General features: G+C 41.6%; 1 long non-coding RNA gene across 1 annotated transcript in view; it reads left to right on the top strand.

Annotated features, from left to right (window-relative positions):
- LOC138302172 (uncharacterized) overlaps nucleotides 1-23114 on the top strand; it is a 78926-nt gene that overhangs the window by 19468 nt on the left and 36344 nt on the right. Inside the window, exon 4 of the long non-coding RNA XR_011205323.1 lies at nucleotides 19381-19434. This is a non-coding gene — a long non-coding RNA (uncharacterized lncRNA). The remainder of the gene's footprint in view (nucleotides 1-19380; nucleotides 19435-23114) is intronic.

Genomic DNA, 23114 nt, shown 5'->3' with positions numbered 1-23114 from the left:
CTAAAGACCTATTGTGTTGTTGTTTGATTTAAAACACAAGCTTGGTTAACCATTTAGTGTTATAGGCTTATGAATGTTAAGGAAAATCAAGCCACATCCATCCTCTAATAGAGTAATTTTGTGTTTGATCTGCACACTCTGGGCTTTGGCAATGTGAAATGTTTTTGTTCTAAGGATTTTAGTATTCCATTTCTATATGGTGTGTTGTGAACTATGATTTTATGTCTGTATTTGTATTGCTTTTATGGTAGTTGCTGCCGAAATAAAGCTCAAATGATGATGATGAACTGTACGGCACACATCAGAAGTGGAGCACTTCTTAAATTTCGACTAAGTATGGTATTTTGTTCTGGAAGGGAACCATTCCAGTACAAAACCTATGGTAGATTTGATGCAGAAACCTTTACAGTATGGTCCAAAAGTGACTGCATGGTGCTATGCACCCTGATTGTGTGCCAGCATAAGGGTGAGAGCAGAATACTGTCCTTTTTAAGTAGACATGGTGCTTTCCTTCTCTCTCTCCCTCTCCCGCAATGCAGTGCAGCATCTTTGGTTGCTGCACTGTGTTTTCAGACACCTTTGTAAAATCTGGGCCTCTGTATCACATGTTACATCAGGTCTATTATAGGACTCTAAGCTGCTAACAGAATAAGCACCATTAATAACTAACATTTTTTAGGACTTTCAAAACAGACATAGGAAGAGTGTGTGTACATTTTTGTCTATGCATAAAGACATTCCTTATGAAATCCGACAGACACCACACCATACCCGAGAGAAAGTACTTGTAACCAACTATCTGTTAGAGGGGTGTAAATCCCAAAACCCTACCTTGAAGCTAAACCCCTGATGCAGCTAATATTTTATACAGTAAAGGAAAAACATCCTTACAAGATAGAATTCCACCAACGTAAGCAGGGTTGGCAAATGTCAACGCATAGTGCCAGAAGCGTAATTGCTTAAAGTTGGGCCCCCTTGCTCGTCACTGGTGGCTGGTGGCAGAGCACAGACTATTCAGAGTGTTACTGTGACTGTGCAACCCTCATATTGCTATGGATTAGCGACCTCATTAAACATTTAAGCATCACATATCCTCCCTTACATGAACACAGACTGCCATATTTCCACATTGTGAAGCTTATTCACCTCCCCTCTGGTTAGCTCAGGAATTCTGTAGCTATCAGTTGAGCAGCAGATGCAGTGCTATCAAGGCCAGTTCTGCAGGGAAACCTCGGCATCTGAAATATCGCCCTACTTGATGACCTACTATGTCTCAAAATACATCATTAGTTATAACAGAAATATAGGAGAAACAGTGAATATTAATCTAAATAAAAAGGTGTCATCAATGATGGAAGTTGAGATGTCAACAGTGATGTCTGTCCTCAATGATGTAATTTATCATGGCATTATTAATGTCACATTTAAGGCCATAAGTAATGCATGATGTGGGAACAATTTATGGTTAGTTTAGTAATCGCAGCTGGCCAATTATAGTGATTTTTTTAGCTGTTTGGGGCCAATAGACCTCTTGTGCACCATACAGACACACACAAGGGCTGGACAGGGGCTAGACGTAAAGCACACTCTTTGCATTGTATTAGATAGCATTATTGTCACTCTCATTTGCTTGCTTCTTATCCAGTGGCTTGCCGTTCTCTTCTGATGTTTGGTTCTGCCCCTCTTTAATGTCCCTTTGAGTGGCTGACTTCTATCCTTCTATTGCTCACACTTAGAAAACTATTATTTTCTTATTCATTAAGCACTTCACAAAAGTGCATGTGTTTTATTGCTCTATTCCTCAAATACCCATAATCATTGTTTCCCATTCACCCACTCCTCTGTTGCTTCCCAGCCCCTCAGGACCCTTGAAACAGATACTTTCATTTCATCATACGTCCTTTGCTTATGTGATCAATACCAAGATTCATTAGGGAAAGGGTGGGGAGCAGCAAGTTTGGGGCAACAACGCTCCCTTTTGTGTCCCTCCACACTCCATCCTTTTGCAGTCCTGGTTTCACCAGTGGATCTGAAGTGGGGGCTTCGTATCCACTAAAGGGATGATTGTTCACAGGCACTATGCTGGAGAGCTAGAGGGTCCATCAAAGGTTAGGGAATGAAATAGCAGTGATACCACAGGAGCTCAAATGAGCTCAAAGGATGCCCTCATGGTACAATGTGAGTCTATGTTCTAAATAAGACATACGCTGCCACATTGCCAGACTAAAATCGTGAACTACCTTTTGCTGGTAATTAGGGGTCGGTGTAACTTGATCAATTTTCTGGAGCACAAATACTCAAAATTAAAGCAAAATTACACACAAATAAGTGGAATTGCATGAATTTTCTTTCCTGCATTTAGTGCTATTTTCTTAGTGCAAAATGCATCCTCGTGGACATAAATGGCCAGAGGATGCATTTCGTGCAAAGAAAAGAGTGCTGCATGCAACAAAACAAGAACAGCAGAAGCCAGCAGCCGCTCACATTCTGTTCCTGTGCTCTGGGGTAGGCCTTTTTGCCCACAATTACATGACCAGGCGTAATTGTGTAATTTCTGCTGACTTTGTACTAAAAGAGTAACACCAAAATTACTCTGTTTACCCTGCAGCAACATTAAGAGAAATGGTGATACACCCTCCTGGACAAGACTCTGACACAAACGCAAGTGTAGAGTCAGTCAGAGGGAACCACCAAGGATTTCTTCATTGGTTCAGTAGTGAATATTAACAAACTGAGAGGTGCATTATGGGGTACAAAGTGGGGAAGAACAGTATCCAAGGGACTCTCCTTATAGAAAAAAGGAGAACAAGGTATGAGCTCGAACAATGTAAGATCAAAGTCAAAATATCTAAACAGTCAAGGCAGGAAACCTGAAGCAGGTCTGGTGAAACAGGAGCAGTTTTTCTCTTATACAAGAAAGTTGCATCTGTGGCTATGCCTATTTATAGGCCTTTCCCTATTTGTTAATTGGTGTCAGTGAGTGTGAGGCCAAACCAGATGGACACACACTTTAAAGGTGGAACTTACTTGCCTGCTACTTCCAGCTGCCTGTCTGGTTTTTGTATTTACTGGAGCCTCTTTTTGCTTGGATTTCCAACCCATACAGTGACCAGAGCATCCAAGGTGCTCTTTCGTGGTGCTGCAGTTTCCCCAGCCCTCCCCTTCCTGTGATGAGGCTATGCGAGTGAGCATGGGTTGCCTACATTTAAGTGGGGAGTTTGATGGAAGTACAAATCAAGAAACGTTCAATCCTAACAATGGTTCTGACTAAGGTCTAAAGAAGAAGCAAGAGCCCACTATGTATGGACATAAAGACGTACTCCCAGGGCTGAGCATGGTTTCCATTTGCCGCTGACACTTTTAGCTAATGCTATTTAATTTACAAGATACAAAAACAAACAAAACAAGCGGTATTGTCTGCTATATTATGTTCCAGTTAGGGTCTGCACCATTTTGGTCTCTTTGTTGTTTTGAGTACAAAGTACATAGGACCTGTTTATGAGTTTTCCAGTTAGATGATCCCCCTGCTTTCTGGTGAGTCGGGCAGACAGCAATGTTTCTAACAGCAGCTCATCTTCTGGCATTGGACATGTTACACTTATGGTTTTGAGGCCTTTGGAGCAAGCTCATCAAACCTCTCTCCCTATTTAGAGTAGAGGGTCTGGCACCCCAAAAATAAATAAATACTAATAAAACCACGCACCCTGCAAGACAACTGCCTGACTGTTAGGGTCATTAGTATTTTTCTTTTAAAAAACAAAAATGTTTGGTGAGCACAGCATGAAATATGGCGGCTGTTCATCAAACTTTCACTTCCTTCACAAAAGCTGTGGTGGCAGCAGATCCTGTTAAGGCACAGAGATCACCGGTGGAGAGGTCAAAAATGACTGCTAGGATCCCAGCTAGGATGATCAAGGCAATGACCTCCACCACCCTGATGGACCTTGGCCTGCCCGCCAATCTTCAAATCAGGCCCAGAGTACAGTAATCGGTTTATAAGGAAATACTATATTAGACACGATCAACAACGCAATATTCAAAAGAGATCAACAGGCTCCATCCATTGAGTTGACATTTCCGTCTTTCTCATTCACTTTCAAATAGCACACTGGTTGTTGTTTTCATGAGATATACGTTATTACCTACAATACATTTCCCCTGCGTGTAATAGTTGTACTTCCGTGGGTTTAATGTAATGACTTGTAAGCCATTGATTCCCTTGAAACACCAGAATAAACCAACATCTTAAGACCTCTAATTCTCTTAAATTGAGTGGAAAAAAGCTGGAGGCACCTAGATTTAATGACCTTTTTTAAAGTATAGCAACATTAAACATGAACACTTGTGTGTAACTCTAATTAAAGAGAGGGCTGCATTGGTACATTGTTAACAACAAGGCTGAAGGCTGCATCTTCTTACCCCTCCGTCGTTTATAGACGCATAAGGCATCATCAGTAGCCCTTATGAAATGTGAGCTAAGGCCAAGGCTCCAGTTTCTCTATGATTTTTCATCTTCAAAATATGCTAAATATTTTTGGATTGGGGGCTGCGGTTGAAGAACTGAAGGACTATCTGAAAAAATGTGACTGTTGCAGAAACTGAAATCCAAGCCCACGCCGGTGGTTAAAACCAGAAGCACAGCTGGAAGTAACACATCATCTGTCTGTCTAAAATGCCCTTTTCACAATGTGCGGTAAGACACTGACAAAGGTGCAGGAGTAACTAATGTAATTTCCATTCTGCAACCTTCATCAACTTAAAGCGTTGTCAATGGATCAATGTTTACCTTATGGATATGAGCTGATGGGGCCAGCAGTGCACGGAGAGACACGAAGTGCATTCGGGGGTTATGATGATCCACTCTTCTGAAAAGCCTTGAGCATGAAGCCGCCTGTACAGAGCATGTGGACTGTGTGCTCTTTGACATTTTAATAACTTATTCTGCTGAAAGCTAAATGTATCACCATTTGTGAATTTCTAGCTGAGCTCAATAACATTGTGAACTACTATAAGTCATACAATCTGATCACCCCATTGCTTTCCTGTGCTTAATCTACGAAGGCCTAGACAACCCAATGTGTATTATATGTAAATATATATATATATATATATATATATATATATATATGTATGATTTTTAAGACTCATACCCTAATTACTTCAGCTGCTGTCTTGAACGTTTTGGGGTGATCCATCAACTGGGGACCGAGAAAAAGGGGAGGGAGGTCCCAAAATGTGTTTCCCCCATTCATTTTCCCAAAGGGATTTTGAACACAGCCCGAACTGCTGAATGCATTATACCAAATTTGGCAGAAAGCTAGATCTTGATCCAGAAAGATATCTTTTTGTGATTTGGTGTAAATCTTTTCAGTAGTTTTTGCGTTATTAAAGAAAAAAAGTGTATTTCTAGAGATGTGGGTCCTCTGTGGATCAGACAGATCTCATGCTTCAAACAGGAAATGTTGGCAGCATTAATGGTACTTGGACTCAGCTGAGTCTAAAAAACAAAGTAAAATAAAAAGAGAAATACCCTGACCCCCTGGCCGAGACTAAAAAGCATATTTATTTTATTTTTGCTGCAAAAATTGTGGAGGATCCATGAATCTCAGCAAAATAATAAGAAAAAACAGGTCTTCACACTTGTTTAAATCTCAGCCCTCAGGCGGCCTAGGTCCCTGGGGGTTATTAATATACTAATATTTCTATTAAAGTGGTAGGGGGTCCACCCTCCCACCACCATTTTCGGCCCCGTTGACTACCACCTCCATGGGGCCAAGCCTGTGCAAATTCAAAGGAGGAGGTTGCACAGCCCCCTCCTGGAGTCATTAATGGCCCTGGGGACAGCAACCCCATGGCTGACTTCTTATGTCTCAAGGTGCCCACCCTTGTGACACAGCTGTTTGCTATCTCTTGGCTGGAGCTTTGACAGCTCCCGCTAAGTGAAAGCAAACAATAAGTCCACTCCCAGCGGGCTGGTGCAGGAGATTTTCATCTGTTTTCCTATCCACTGTCAAGATGAAGAAATTGCTCCCAAAAGCAGGAAGCAGCATATTTTGCACTGGAGGCGGGGAGCCAGCAGGGACAGTGGGGACATTGAGCCTCCGGTGCTCTCCAACAGTGCACACTGGGTTCCCTGGGTGGGACCAGGGCACCCTGTATCAAGTGGCTGGGCTATGGGGGATAGGGTCCCGGGACCAAAATTGGCCCAGAGAGGGTGGCCACGCAGCCGCCTCCCCTTCCACTACTTGTCTAGGCCCCAGGGGATGGGGTCTCCAGTGTCTAAATAGCTAGGGGAGCGAACCATGTGCCCCCCATCCCTTTCAGTGATTGCCCGGGGCCCAGGGGATGGGACCCCAGGCCCAAATTCAGCCTGGGGAAGGGACATGCAGTACTCCTCCCCTTTTAGTAATTGGGTGAGCCCGGGGGATGGGGTTCCTGGGGCCCTAATTGGGTCGGGCTGCGTGCCCCCTCCCAGGTTTCCTACTTATGTGGGGTGGGCCACTGGCACAGGCACCCCACTGAACATGACTGAAGGCTGTGCGAAGCGTAGGGGTGGGTGCCTGCAGAGGCTTATTTGCACGGCCTGGCCTCTGGCCAGGTCCTGCAGCCGACCCATTTCCACGCATGACCAAAAGCTGAGTGTGGGGTGGGGTTGCGTGCCTACAGGGGGTTGGCTGCAGGGCATTGCTGCAGGCCAGGCCCTGAGGCCAACCCTGCTGAGCAAGCACAAAGGTTGTGCATGGCATGGGTTTGGGTGCCTACGGTGGGTTGGGCTGCAGCCAAACCCTTCTGCATGCGGCCATAGACCATGCTGGTGCAGGGTTGCGTGCCTATGGGGTATTGGCCACAGGGCCTGGCCAGAGGTGAGGCCCTACAGCCAACCTCCACCAAACACGACCCAAGACAATGTGTTGCAGGGGTTGGATTAACTTAAGGTAATTAAATATTACTCCACATTAATAAAACAAACTAGAAATTCACTCAAAAGAACAGACATTAGAGGGATGTTAGGTCCATATTTTACACGCACAAAACCATACAAATTTAACAGTTATAGTTATCTCAAGAAGCTATAAATTGTCCACTAAGGTTACTATAACTCACACTCTCGCCATACACTGCTACTTACCCCACATATTATATCATAAATGACATCTTCTATAGGATCATTTATAATGTACCTGAAACATTTGCAATTAAATTATTAAGAAGGAATCTGTGCATGGTGGGGGGGCCAGTTATAGTTACCTTAGGGCACCAGTTATAGTTACTTGACATAACTATAACTGTTGAGTTTCTATGGTTTTGTGTATGTAAAATGTGACCCTAGCTATAACGTCTCTTTAACCTTTGTAATCTTTGTTTTTCTCAGTGATACATACACAAATATAATTATATATATATATATATATATATATCATCATCATCATCATCATTTAACTTTATTTCGGTAAGTAGAAACATACCATAAAAGTACAATACAAAATACTAAAATTGGTAGAACAGTAAAAATATGAGCAGAATAAAAATGTAAAAGAGATAATAGAGAGTTAAAATTCAAACAAACTGATCACAATATATGTCTCCTAAATTTAAAATTTACCACACAACAAGGACCCTATTCCCTATGCCCATAGGTGTTCAATAATACAATAGAACAGTGTCTTAATATTAAAAATTAAATACTAAAATCAAACATCAAAAAGTCATTTAAAGTGCATACATAGATATAAAAATTAGCTACCCAGTCTTATTCTTTAAGATTGCTAATCTAAGGCGCCAGATTGATTCGAGGAATTTTGCCACTGGTAAAACTACCTCGGCAGATGGGTCAGATTTTAAAATTCTCTCAGCATACAAATAAGACCTGGCGCCTATAGATTTGCAGAGCGGGATAATCCAACAAGCTCTTTGTTTGTGATATGCATGACAGAAAAAGAGAACATGTGAAATAGACTCTTCACGTTGGCAGCCCATCGGGCAGAGCTTAGATCTATTAGTGGAACAATGCCAATTGTACGTTAGAGAACACAGAGGGAGGGACCCTATTCTGAATCTAACAAAAAGAGCTCGCGCAAATGGAGATAATGCTATATCCATATAGGCTCAAATTCATAATGGCATTTGATTGATAAATAATTATCAGACATTGACAGCGGAACAATCTTAATAAATTGCACAATCTGAGCGTTGTGCCAAAAAGCATACTTCAATAGCTGCACAGCATTTCTAGGAATGGAAAGAGGGACCAACCAATAGGACCCTAAACCTAGATGGATTAAGGATTCTTTGACATAGGTACACCATTTCGTTTTACTAATAGTGTTGCTACCCACCAGTTTGAGAAGCCCACAACGAAATGGAGAAAGGGCATCTGTTATCCAGAGCCGGATCCAATATAGCAAGGGGCTTAAAGCAGCAATCTGCGAAATAGAAAAAAGATTTAAATCCATACGGATGGGCAGAGATGGAGTGCTAGAAGGAACTTTTAACAATGATTTCAAAAATTGATTTTCCGCCCTTGCCAAATCCACCAGGTTACAATGGCCCCAAAGTTCAGCACCATATAGGGCCCCCCCCCCCCGGGCTTGAGATTTATATATTTCAAGGGCGGGAGACATTGCAAACTTGGGAGATCTGGAAGCAAATCTTACGATGCCACCCGCCCTTTGCTTCAGGCACAATAAGGATTTCTGGAGGTGTGCATGCCAAAGGTGTGAGTCTTCCAGTTTAATACCTAAGTAGTCGAAAGTGCCCACTCTTTCCAAGGGGGCACCATCTAGGTATACTGGTCTCTTCATTTTGCACCTATTGTCCCCAAAGACCATATACTTTGTTTTTTCTGAGTTGATTTCCAACCCATGGTCTTTGCAAAACACCAAAAATCATGATAGCAATCTGGAAAGGCCCATGGCAGTTCACGAGAGTAACAAGGTGTCATCTGCGAACAAGAGACAAGGGAACTTCTGGCCACCCAAAATCGGGGCATCACCATAACAATCTAAGAGGTATGGGATGCAAGCGTTAATAAACAATAGGAATAGGATGGGCGCAAGGACGCACCCCTGCCTCACACCTCGTGTTGTAGAAATAGCTGGGGTCAGGTCACCAGCCGAACCCCAGCGTACTCTGGCATAATTATCAGAATAAAGATCTCAGATAATATTAATCAAAGAACCCGGAACTCCAATATTGCTCAAGACCTCCCAGAGCTTAGCACGCGGGACAAGGTCAAACGCAGATTTCAAATCGACAAAGGCCACAGATAGATGGCCGTTGTCTGCGTCTACGGTCTTCCACTTGATGGTAGTAAATCGGAAGACCTGATCGATGGTACTGACCTTGTCCCGGAAACCAGCCTGGAGATGGCTTAAAACCTGTTTTTTTTGTTATCCAGTGTTTTAATCTGGATAACAACTGGAAGGAGAATATTTTTTGCAGGTTATCTAATAGACTAATCGGTCTGTAATTCCCAGGGGAGCTCTCATCTCCTTTTTTATGTATGGGGACAATAATAGTCACCTTCCACGTATCTGGGTAAGAACGAGTTGTCAGAACAATATTCGATAACCTATTAATGTACCGGGTCCAAACAGATAAATCTGATTTATACAGGTCCGATGGGACACTGTCTAAGCCAGGAGCCTTCCCTGTTCTTTGAGCACGGATTGTCAACTCAGTTTCCTTTAGGATAAAGGGTGACACAGAGGAAGAGCACAATGAAGAATCATTAGGAGAGTTGTTCGAATTGGAACAAGACCCATAGAGTTCCCGAAAATGGGAGAGCCAGGATTCTGCATCGATGTGACATTCGGGAGTAAATGAGAGGGCGGGGTCTCTGCGTGAGACCAGGGTCCAAAAAAGTTTAAGGTCACAGGCACTAGCTGCCTCCAGCAGACGCTCCCACAATTTTTCTTCGTATTTAAGTTTAGATGACTTACAAGTAGAAGCATAGTTCCTTCTTGCATGTGTGATAGCATCCCGACTTTTTAGCTTGAAAGCTTTGGACAAAAGGCTCTTGGCCTCCCGACACTCCTTATCAAACCACTTACAATTGGGCAAGGAGGAATTTTTTTGGGTTGGGGGGGGTTTAGTAAAGAGCTCCTTAAGATCCATAAAAAGAGTCGCATGAGAGGACATAACTTCTAAGGGAGATAAAACAATAGAGTCATCAAAAAGCTGGTGGCAAGAAACTAGGTCGTGAAGCTTGTCATTAAGCAGGTTGGATTTCGAAAACGAAGACCATCTCACCACGCACCTATTGCTGGATCATTCCAGCCAATCATTGGGAGCATCCAACACATGAGGTGGAGTGAGCCCTAAAAAAAGAGTTGCATTATATTCAATTTGTAGAGGGGCATGGTCGCTAGTGTGCCGAGAACCAACCTCAACATTGATTATAAAATGCCAGACTTGCAGATCAAAAATAACGTAATCCAGAGTGCTGCTATAGTGGCCTCTGTAGAAGGTGGGTCTAGAGTTGTCATTTAAAAAACTACCATTTCCAAAACGAAGACCATAAGTTACTACAAGGTCTATTATCTGCATAACCCTAAGGGGAGGAGTACATGGCACTGGTTGGATTGAAAGCGGGGGAAGATTCCATACTTCATCTTCGGCCTGGATAGACTCGACAAAAGCTGAATCGAATTCAATTTGGGCATTGAGATCACCTGCAATAATAACACAATATTTAGAATAAAAATCGGATACAAATTTGTGCAACAGATGAATAGTACCAGATTGGCGGTTAGATGGGCCTGGCCTGTTATAAATATTAATATAACACCGGAGTGCCTGTGATAGGCCATGTTGCTATTGCAAGAATATCGCAAGAGTCAACAGTGATTTCCTTTACCCTGCCCACTTCAGTCAGCTTGACCCAAGTACATAGACCCCCATCGCCCTTCCCCTAGTGGACGGAGTCGCCTTTTTAGTGAAACAGCAATAGCCTTGCCTATACACACAATCCATAGCCCAAGTTTCCTGAAACATACATATGGAAAAAGATTCAACATAAGCCCCCCAGTCCGGATCAGATAGTTTGCTCTTGATGCCAGCCACATTCCAAGACAATATTTTCCTTGTTGCAATGCTACGAGCTGACATACAAGAGTCGGCATCGGGAGCAGAATTGGAAGTCCCATTAGTGGTGCAGGGTAAAGCCCTTGTAGTATTTTCACCCAAACCAAATGAAGATCTTGTAAGTGTCGTTGCCCAGACATGTGGAACATTATGTTTGGAAGAATTAGAATGACATAGTCAATCCACATCAGATGTATCACCTGAGGTGACGGGGTCTTGTGTAAAAGTACCTATATTGTTGCAAACAAAAGCAGCCCCGTCGCCTGGAAGAGGCAACAAGCCAGGGGAAACGGTTAAAACAGAGGCATTTCGAGGAATTGGGTTGGCTCCGGGTGGACGCAAGGACATGATCTTGTGACCCATAGCAGGCAAACTTTCTCTAAAAAAAATATCAGAGTCAGATCTTGATAAATTACGAGCTTCCATCTGCAAAATCCCTTTAACTAAATCGGGGCTAGCAAGATGAAGTTTGATAGTGACCCGCCCGCCAGGGCCTCGCACACGAGAAGCAAAGGCAATATCCTTTGGATGATAGAGCCACAACCCCTAGTGTGGCGAATCCAATACGACACCTTGTTAATAAGAGAGGATGTATATATATATATATGTATATATGTGTGTATATATATATATATATATATATATATATATATATATATATATATATATGTATATATTGTATATATTGATCCTGCAACAGCTGACTACTACCGCCAATGAGGCCAGTGCACGGCTCCGGATGCAGGCTCCGTAAATATACAAAGAATCTCTTCCCATTCACAATGGTGAAAGAGACGCTGGCACTCCAGATTCATTGCACAATAATCGCTTCATTCACATGCCGATTTCACGAAATGAAAAACTTCTAAGGCTCTGGGCAACGCCTTTCAACCAAATCGGTCTTCATCATGGCCCACCTTATTTCAAATGGAAAAACAAGCTACACCACCCCTTGATATTATATCCTGTCTACTAATAGACATAGAAGAAATCCTAAATCAAAACTTCTTTACTCATCCATCTTAAATCAAACTGTTAACAAAATTACTGTTTTCCTCAACCTACTACTCCATTATTTTACCTCATACATCTATATGCAATTCGTAATTCAATTCAATTCATTTCTTGATTACTTAATTAATTGTTTCTAATTTCCTCCAAACTCATAATTCTCTTCACATTCTATTGTCCAATCTGACAAATTAACATATCAACTCAAAAAATCAAAGGTAATAATATAAATCCATATCAATACGAAATTTGATTTAAATGGTGGTGTTAGTTACCAATTATTGAGCGCCCGGCCCTCAACCATTTCTCTCATCAACCCACATGCACATACAATTCTTCATCCTGGTTTAACCCCCACAGGGTTCTACTGTTAAGTCTAAGAATATATTCCGATTCCATCTTCCTCAAGATTCGCTCCCTGTCTCCTCCTCGTGGGGACAGCACGACCCTGTCAATTACAAAAAATAGCATATTGTCAATTTTCCCATCATGACTTTGTCTACAATGTCGTGCTATCGGATAATTGGCATCATTATTCTTAATTGCCCGCAAATGTTCCAATATCCATTTTTTGACCGGAAAAATTGTACTACCCACATACCAGAGATCACATGGACATTTTATGACATAGATTGTAAAATCCAAATTGCAATTTATAAATTTATCAATGTTCTCACTTCCCCTGTGGGTAGTGCATAGGTTTTACAATTCATACTATATTTGTATGCCTTACACTTCCTACATTTATAAAAACCTATCTGTTTCATAAACCCTATGTTTTCTTTTTTAGTAACATAACTATGTACCAAAACGTCCCATAAAGATTTGCTCTTCCTATACGTAATCCTGGGATAAGGACTCATCACAGAACCTACAACTCTTTCTGTCTTAATAAGCTGCCAATATTGTTTCAAAATATTCTTAACTGCCTTAGAATTAGCATTGAAAGTAGTTATACATCTTACCACATTTTCTTCCGTTTTTTGTTTTCTTGGAATCAGGAGTCTTTCTCAATTAATGTTTGCTACTTTCCTGCAGGCATCCTTAATGACTTTACCGGGATAGCCTCTAGCTCTGAACCTAGCAATCATATCACTTTGTACTTTCTCAAAACTAATATTCGTACTGCAATTCCTCCTTGCTCTCAACAATTCCCCATAGGGTAGACTCCACTTTAGTCTAGAGGGATGGTCACTTTTAGCATGTAAAATACTGTAACCAGCGGTACTCTTCCTGTAAAAACTTTTCCGAACTTGTTCTCCCTCTATTGTAACCAAAACATCTAAAAATTCCATCACCTGTCTGTCCAGTTTACATGTAAATTTCAAATTGAATTCATTTCTCTATAACTAATTTACAAAGTCCAATAGAATATCCTCCGGTCCATCCCAGATGATAAAAATATAATCAATAAATCTCGTCCAAAAAATCTAATATTTCATCCACTTTTCATTCTCTTCTGTCATCGCATGCTGAGTTTCCCAACACCCCATAAACAAACATGCAAAACTTGGAGCAAATCAACTCCCCGTCCCTGTCCCAGTGATCTGTCTAAACCATTTATCAACTTATAAAAAGCAATTATTTTTCAAGCAAAATTTCAACATTTCTGATAACATTTTTGTGTGTTCATACATCCTCAGTGGCTTATCCCTAAAAAAATATTCACATGCCTCAATTCCTAATTCATGGGTAATACTAGTGTACAGGGATACCACATCTACAGTTGCCATAATATAACTTTGCTTCCAAGGAATATCCTGAATTTTAGCAATTAAATCCAAACTGTCTCTGCAATATGAAGCTAGGCTCAAAACTTATGGGCATAGGAAATAATCCAAATAAATAGATGTATTCTCTAGAAGACTATCTCTTGCCAATATTATCGGCCTTCCAGGTGGGTTATTTCTATCCTTATGAATCTTAGGCAACATGTAAAAATATGGAGCAACTGGTTTCTTCACCATCAAAAATTGTAATTCATCCCTACTCAATAAACCTCGATCAAACCACTCCAAAAGCAGAGAATGATAAGACTTTGCAGAGGCCTTATATGCCATTATGGTTGAAGCCTCATAGCATTGTGATAATTCCAACTGTTTCCTTGCCTCCTGTTTATACTTATCTACATCCCACAGCACCACATTATCTCCTTCGTCTGCAGGCTTGATGACAAAGGATGTCACATTTAAAAAAATGCAACATCCTTTGCCATGAAGCCTGCAGACAAAGGAGGTAATGTGGTGCTGTGGGATGTAGATAAGTTTAAACAGGAGGCAACCTGCGACCAATCCCTGCCACCTCCACCCTGCCTGTCCGAGTTTCATACCTCTATCCCCTCCCTCCTGTCCTTCATTGTCCATTCTGCTGTAAGTCCCTTCTGCCCTCCATGCACTGTTGTAATGCAACAGCTCCTCCTGTCTGCTCTGCATGGTCTGTTGTGAAGCCCCTTCCCCTGCCTTCCCTTGTCTGTGTCCAAACCCTGCCCCTCCCTTCTGTCCTCCATGGTCCTTTGTGCATGCCCCTGCCCCCTCCCTCAAGCTGCCACTAACCATCCTGCCTGTCATGCATGGCCTTTTGTGCTGCCACAGCCCTTCCAACCTGTTCTGTGTGGTCAGCATGCTGTCCCTGACTGCCCTCCTAGCTTCCTTCTTTTGTCTGTGTGTCTGCAATAGTCTCACTGTTGCCTTCCAAGGTGGGTTGTGCCTCCAGTGCTCATCCCGCCTGTCCTCCATGGTCAACATGCTGCTCCTACCCTACCCCCTTCCCTCCTGCCATTGTCTTCCATGTGCAGGGCCCTATTCCCTCTGTCCTCCCTTGTCTGGTCTGTAATCATGCACCATCCCCTTCCCTCTTGCCCTTCATGGTCCGTTATGCTACACCTGTCCCTCCTGTCTGTCCGTTATGGTCAGCTTGCTGCCCTTGGCTCTTTGCCCTCTGCCCTCTGTTGTCCATGCGTATTGCCCTGTCCCTTCCCTATTGCTTTCCATGGTCCATTGTGCTGCACTGCCATCCATCTTGCCATCCCGCTTGTCTTGTATGGTGTATTGTTCTTCTGCAACCCCTGATGCCTGCTCCATAAGGCCAGTTTGGTGCCCATCTCCCTCATGCCCTCTGTTCTCTGAGTCCATGTCTCTTCCTCATTCCTCCTGCCCATCCGGGATTCAATGTATCATACCTGCCAACATTTTAAAATTCGCAAGAGGGTGATTGTGGACAACAAATCTGGGGAATTGACTTACATTGAAAAAGAGTCAATTTCAGGCAGGAGACAGATTTAATAAAGCCCTTTAGGGCTTAAAAACATCAGGATTCTCCGGTCTGAATCGGTCTGCTGGCATGCATGATGTATAGCCACTGCCTCGTCCTGCTTCCCTCACTGGTCTGTAATACTGCCTGACCTGCATGGTTGTTTTTTTGCCCTACTCCCCTTTCTCCTGCCCTCCATGGTCGGTTGTGCTGCCACTGTCCCTCCCTCCTGCCCAGTGAGGTCAACCTGTTGTCTCTTTACCCTCCATCCTGCCCTCAATTATCCCAGATGGTGTTCCTGACCACTGTCTCCCCACAGTATTCTAGTAAAGAACTAGATTGCAAACATTATATATTTATTACAAAAGTGTGGCACTCCTGACGTCATCTAAATGTAATCATGTAATCAGAACTGTAATACCTAAATCATTTCCTTTGGAAAATATAAACATGAGATGGTCTTATTCCAATAGAAATTATTGTTAGTGCGTCTAAAAATCTAAAATGAGGACATATTTTCTGAGTTCTCAAATAGAGACAAAGCATGTTTAAATTATTTACTATCTTTATTTTTTTTTAATCCAGTTGATCACTTGGTTATTTGCTACACGCAAAGGAGAGAGTATGGAGATACAGCCAGAGCTGCAGACTTGTTTGAGTTTTGGCTCGACATCCTGTGATTCTGGGCAAATCACTTAATCTCCCCATGCCTAAAACCAAAATGAACGTGTTCTTGTGTAATGCAACTGATGCTCATGTAAAGCACTCCAATACCTTAGGGTCAAGTCTGTGCTATATAAAACTGCCAAAAAACAAAACAATTAAGGCCCATATTTACAAACGACCTGCACCACGGGTGCATAATTTTTTATGATGCACAGGAGCAGGCTGCGTGCCCTTACTTTGCGCCAGGGAGGTGTTTCTATGGGTATTGCTTGGGTGTTCCCAAGCAACACCCATGGATTTTGATTTATTCACATATTTACAAGGTTTCATAAACCTGGGAATGCATCAAAAGCCTATCCTCCACCAGGGGTGGTGTAAAAGTGGCACAACGGGGAGAAATAACATTATTTGTACCCCGCCCCCATTTTTCCTTTGTCCTCTTTCTATGTGTGCTGCATTCTGCAACACACATAGAGGGAGGAAATCGTCTTTATTGATTGTTCTTGTGCAGGAATGTGTCCCTTGCTGCACAAACCTGCACAAAAGGAATCATCTGCACAGCACAGGAGCCCTTACACAATGGTGCAAGGGTGCCGGCATTGGTGCATGGCAGCAATTTGTGCACCAGCACAGGAGGAGAGGACAAAAATGTGCTGTATCTTGTAGATACAGCACATTTCTGCCCTTTCCCAGTGGCACAGGGGGCTGTGCTACCCTGCTCCGCGGGCCTTGTAAATATTACCCTAAATGTGTTGCACACTTCTGTCATTGGGCTACATTTGGGTGATAGGTGTACTACATTTGAACTTTTTTTCCTCTGGTGCCATCTTGGGTGACATATTTGTTAGGAAGCTCCCTAATTTCCTCGTTTACTGCATAATCCTCAGTAGAAAATGCCTTCAGTTTTCCACTTCAATTCCATCAAGATGGTGTTCAAATATGCTACACTTTTGGCATAAATTCAGAATGTTATCACTCTAGTTGCTCATTAGAACATTGTAGTAAAGCTTCTGATCACCAGGGAGTTAACTGGCAGTCTGCTTCTGGAGTTGAAACTGCATTTTCTGTCTACATGTCAGAATGTTTTAATGAAATAGAAGAGGAAGATAATTGAGAGCTCACTTAAAACGTGCCCTAATTTTTCTTTCTACAGCACTAACCATAACGTCTATGACAAAATGAGCAGTCATTTTGTTCCTGTCAAAATTAAATAGTTTACGTTTTACCAGTTTGATTCAACAAATATGGCTTCAGGTTTGCCACACTTTTGTCATAAGTGAGACTGCAGTAGAAGAAGGGAATCAACTGACAGGCTGCTCCTGTTGGAAGTACATGTTTTACTGAGAATGACTTCATTCTAATATGGCTGTGAAAGACAGTGTGAATTTACAGAAAATATACTTTTACTTTAGCTTCTGGAGCGCCTTCCATAACATCTATGGAAAAATCATGAGAAAACTGTTTTCTCTCAAACATGATTCATTAATTCCCAGCAGAAGGCTTTTTATCATGGTAAAATCACCTTAGAACACACCACAGTTCCTAAAATTAGTATGGTACCATCAACAAATGATTTATATTGCAATTAAAATCTGTTATCACCATTTATACGTTCTCGTTTTTGTGACCCTCAAATGCTACCATTTACTACCATGCACTTCAATGGGGTCCATGTCCCAGGGTCCTGTAACGGTTGCCACAGCATGTTCTACATATATGTATAAATTCATTAGAGTGCATTTTACCCCACATTTTTAGCTCTGTAGATCATTTAGACGTTGCTGTCATGTATATTGGTCCCTTGATGGCTGCTAGCACTTCCTGGTTGAAGTGCTGGCAGACAATCAGAACTCACCATGAGATCTGTGCTTGGGCTCCTCCCAGATTTACACATTAATTTTTCCTTTTAATAACTCCAAAAGTACTGATCAGATTTATACCATATCACAAGCATGGCACTTTCTGGCCAAAAAGCTATCTTTCTGCCAAATTTGATGTACTTCCAGTGGTTCTGGTGATCATGTCTAAAAATCCATATGGAACTTGCATGGGGAAAAAGCTTTTTTTGACCCCCCCCACCCGCTTTTGCTCTGCCCTGCATGACAAATCACCACAAAACTTGCAAGACAGCTGCTGAATTTACTTTTGTATTAGTTTTAAAAAAATTGCAAAAATGTGTCTAACAGCACTAAAATCATTGACAAAACAAAAAAACGCTTTTCCTATGGAAACTAGGTCCTAAGGTTTGCTGACCTGCTGCCCCCATTTCATTTTGGGAGGTCTGGAAGCTTTGTAGCATTTGATCAAGGGAGTGCAAATTAACAAGGGGGGCCCCTAAACCGGGCTTTAAAACCAATGCATTTTCCATAGACTTTCCTTATTTCACAAAGAGCAGAAAATTTCAGCTGTATTTTTAGGAAATTTGGCAGTATTACATATTAGGGGATGCAGATGATTCTGTGGGGGTACTGCAGGTATGTAGGGTAAGTAAAAGTTAAGTTATAAGGGTTTTCAACTTAGTGATAACTTGCAGCACAATACCACTAAAAGTAGCAAGGAAGCTCAAAAAATAAACTAGACTGCAAATGTGAAGTTTCAGATTCACTACATGAACAACTGAAAGAACCATTTATGCTCACATGCTAATGGAAACTTAGAAACAAATACATAACAAATAGAATACATCCTAATTTACATAAGTTCAGTTTGCGTGCCCTCTGTCTCACAAAATAAAACTGGCTGAACAAACCAAAAAAACCTTCTTTCTTGTGCACCAAAATGTAAAATTGGCCTTGCAGTGAGCCACACAAACTACTATTTGGAGGACATGATATTTGGCCACCAAGAAAAACATAATAATCTCAATAACAATGATTGCCTATCATTCAGTTTGGCCTTCATATGTAGCACAATCCTAATAAAAATAACAAGGAAGGTCCAAAGAATAAACTAGACTGTATATGTAAAGTTTCAGATTTAGTTTACAAACAATTAAACAACCCATTTATGATTACATGCTAATGGAAACCAATAAACACATACGTAACAAATGCAATAGATGAATTGAAACAAATCACATTAAATCTGATTGCCACTCTGTAGTTATAGGTATTATTCCCAAAGATAAGAATTCCTTAGATATTACCTCCCTAATAACTTTCCATCCATTTGGTGGATCACTGCAAAACTTTTCAGACCTAGAGCATTTTCTATATTTTGAGATGGTGTAAAAAATTTTGGCGCATCGTTAAGGGGGTGCAAAGATAAAAGGGAGTCCCAACCATGTTTTTCCACCAATCCATTTTCTATAGACTATTGTATTTGATGTAACACGAAAATGACTAAATGTATTTACATGGAATTTGACAGGATTCTACATTCTGGTGCAGAGAGGATGCTTCTTCGGTACTGAGGTTAAGTCAGGTAAGTATTTTTTGAGTTATAAGGCATTTAAACTTCCTGAAATGTCTCACTGCAGTACTTCTGTGAAGCTACTTATGTACATGGTCATAAACGTATTTATATAAAAATATAATTAAACTTCCCTATCTATTACCACTTTAATAGAGTGAAGGGACCTACTACTTACCTATATCTAAGGCTTAAACACTAAACACAGCCAAAGTGTAATAAAAAATATGGCTGTCTTTTCATTCTCATAAAACAACCATTAGTCATTGATATGCTGATTTGTTATCTCCATGTACCACAGTATACTCCAAAGTTATCAAGGTATACCATGGCACAAAATATAACCAAAGCCCAGCTGTATTACTGGATTACAGCATCCTTGCATCAGTCATGGTGTTGCATGGGCAATGCACTACTTAAGTCAGATTTACAAAGGAGTTCAAGGCCACTATGAATGGCCCATGCGTGGCCCTGTGTTGATTGGTAAATCTGTAGCAATCCAAGGCAGCACAATTTGCTGTTTTGCTTACTCTGCAAACTATAATCTACATTGCTGCTAAATTTAACATACATCCATATGCCAAGCCACTGTAGCCACTCCACCATATGCTATTCCACTCTATGCCACTCCACTCTATGCTATTACACTGCACTCCACACCATGGATGCCACTTCAGTCTAGGCCACTACAATGTATGCCACTCCACTGTATGTTACTCCGCTCTACACCACTCCAGGATATGGCACTCCACTGTACGCAACTTCAATATACGCTATTCGATTGGACCCCACTCCAATGTACGGTACTACAATATCTGCTATTATGCCATTATACTCTACCCCATACCACTGTATGCCACTCCAGTCTGCACCACTCCAACTTATGCCACTCTGCTGTACCCTACTCCACTATACACTATTACACTCTATGCCACTCCACTGTACAACAATCCGCTGTATGCCACTCTATGCCATTACACTGTACACAACACCACTCTACGCCATGCAACTCTACGCTATTACACTGCATGCAACTACAATCTACGCCTCTTTAATGCACCCCACTTCATTGTATACTACTCTGCAATACACTTCTCTAATATCTGCTATGCCGCTCTACCCCATTCCACTGTATGCCTCTTGACTCTATGCTATTTGACTGCATGCCACTTCACAGTATGCTACGCCACTTCACCATACACCACTCCACTGTATGCTCTTACACTCTACCCCATTCCAGTGTATGACACTGCACTGTATGATACTCCACTGTATGCTATTTGAGTCTATGTCACTCTACTGTATACCACTCCATTCTATACTATTCCACTGTATGGCACTCCACTATATACTACTCCACTCTATGCCACTCCAGTATGTACCACTCCACTCCATTCTACACTAATTTATTGGACGCCACTCCAGTCTATGCACCTCCACTAAATGCTATTTTGCTGTACCCTACTCCACTGTACATTACTCCAGTCTACACTACTCCACTGTCACTCTACTCTATGCTATTCTACTCTATGCTATTCTACTCTACCCCACTCCACTTTACTCCTCTCCAAGCTGTTCTACTGTACACCAATGCATTCTACGCTATTACAGTGTGTTTTATTCAATCTTTGCCCCCTACTGTTTGTTATTACACACTAACACACTCTTTTGTACACCACTCCATTGTATGCTGTTACACTCCACCCCACAATACACTGTTCCAGTCTAAAACACTTCACCACTCCACTGTATGCTATTGTAATGCATGCCACTCCACTGTACATTACTACACTATACGCTATTACACTCTTTGCCACTCCACTGTATGCCACTCCACTGTATGCCATTCCAGTCTATGCCACTCCACTCTGTGCTATTCTACTTTGTGCCACTCTACTCTACGCTACTACACTCTATGCAACTCCAATGTACTCTCCTCAAATCTATATAACTCCACTCTACAAAACTCTACCACACTATCTACCACTACTAGACTCTACTCCACTCTACCCCCATACGCTCCGCTCTCCAAATTTGTGGTCGACTCTATGCCCATACTCTTTATTGTACAACACTCTACTCCACCCTATGACAGCTTAAAACACTGTAGACTTTATTGTATGAGCGCCACTACTATTTATAACAGTTTCCTTGACTCTACAATATGCTGCTCCAATGTATGCCACCCCACTCTATGCTAATCCACTGTACCCTACTCCACTCTACTTCCCTCCACCATACACAACACAACTCTACGCTATTCCACTCTCTGCCACTTCACTCTTCTACACTCCACTGTACAATATTCCACTGTATGCTAATCCACTGTATGCAACTCTACTTTATGGTAATCCGCTCTATGCCACTACAGAGTGCACCACTCTACTCTACCCCACTCCATTGTATGGTACTCTCATCCACTCTATCAAACTCCACTCTATAAAGATCTACCACACTTCATGGAACTCTACTACATTCAACTCCACTGTATCTCTGTACACTCCACTGTTCAGCTTAGACTCCACTCTACCCCAGTATACTTCAATGTACAACTCTCTATTACACTCTATGACACTTAGCAGTTCACTCTATTGTATGAGACACCACTTCAATTTATAACTGTTTACTACTTATGCTACACTAGTACACTCCACTCCATGCCACTCTAGTTTACGGCACAGCAATACACTCTATTGTGCTTTACTTCACACTAAATTATACCACTCTACCCGACTCTATTCCACGGTATGAGACTTTACGCCACAGTATGCTACTATACAACAATCCACTCAACGCAGCTCCACTGTTTCACACACTACTGTAATCTATGCAACTCCACTTTATTACACTGTATACCACACTTCAACACTTTATTACTGTCTATACCACTTCACTACATGGTACAAGACTGTACTAAACTGTATGCCATTGTACAACTCTCTCCTGTACGATACTCTAGTCCGCTATAAAACACTGGATGCAGCTCTTTGTATGCTACTGCACCCCACTTTGCGCCACTCTACTCTGACATAGTACTCCACTCTATTCCACTACTTCACTGCACGCCACTCAACTCCACACTACTCAATGAAATTTTACTGTATAACACTGCATGCCAATCCACTCTATCACAGTCTACAACATGGTACAGTATAGTGTTGTACAGTGGAGTATCATTATTTGTGAGAACACAGTACATGGTAGAGAGGCAAGTTATATTTAGTGTTGTTTGGTTAGCATGTTGAAAGGAGTTTGCAAAGAGGTCTGTTATGTATAATAATTTGAAGGTGGTGGATCAATTGTAAATGAAAGTTATAACTATAACTTTTAAATATTTAAAGTTTGTGTAATTTAAACTTGGTTTGTACAGGAAAATATACCTAACTGTATTTAAGCTTTAACCTTTGTTTTACTCATTATATATATATATATATATATATATATATATATATATATATATGCATATATATATATACACATATATATTAGTTAGAGCGGGGAGTGGAGAGAGTCCACAGAGAAGATAACGAGGGAGAGAGAGAGACAGGCAAAGAAGCCAGCCCCGTTCCTGGAGGAGCGTGTCTTACACAGGTACAAGAGTTTGCTGGGGAAGGAGGTGATACCATAGTAACGGTGGGAAGAGAAATTATAGGAGGGGGAGGGCAGAATGTTGGGCACTAACCAACCGTAAT

This window comes from Pleurodeles waltl, chromosome 6 (genome assembly GCF_031143425.1).
Source record: "Pleurodeles waltl isolate 20211129_DDA chromosome 6, aPleWal1.hap1.20221129, whole genome shotgun sequence".
NCBI classification, from domain to species: Eukaryota; Metazoa; Chordata; class Amphibia; order Caudata; family Salamandridae; genus Pleurodeles; species Pleurodeles waltl.
This window is presented reverse-complemented; position numbering and strand designations above follow the sequence as displayed.